We start from the raw sequence: 607 nt of genomic DNA on the forward strand, positions 1-607 counted from the left end.
GAGAGATAGAAATAATGATAAAAAGGGAAATTATTATGGCTCTCATTGACACCAGAGCCACACTATCTGTCCTTGATTCTACACTCCTTCATTGCCCTTCCCCTTGGGGTAAAAATATAGTACAAATGGTAAGGATATCGAATTTGCCAATGTCTTTAAATTAGAGCTGATTACTTTCCAATTAGGAAATCTTAGAGGAAAATATGTGTTTCTCATAATTAAAAGTACTCCGGTACACTTACTAGGCCAAGACTTCATAGAAACGCATGATGCCACATCTCTATCAAGGTAACTATTAATGTGACCAAACCTTTGCCCAACATACAGCAATACTCAATAAGACCAGAAGCATTAGCTGGTATTAGACCCACTATCCAGGACTACTTTAAGAAAGGATTAACAATTCCTTGCACTAGTCCTTGCAATATGTCTATCCTTCCTGTAAAAATAGCTAAAGGGGAAAGGCTGGAGATTTGTACTAGATTTAAAAGTCGTAAGTAATATTGTAGTTCCTCAACATCCTCTGGTCCCTAATCTACATACATTACTTTCTACCATCCCGATAAATAGGAATTATTTCTCATTGGTAGACCTATGTAGTGCATCT

The sequence above is a fragment of the Pteropus alecto genome, unplaced genomic scaffold, assembly GCF_000325575.1.
Source record: "Pteropus alecto unplaced genomic scaffold, ASM32557v1 scaffold746, whole genome shotgun sequence".
Lineage (NCBI taxonomy): Eukaryota > Metazoa > Chordata > Mammalia > Chiroptera > Pteropodidae > Pteropus > Pteropus alecto.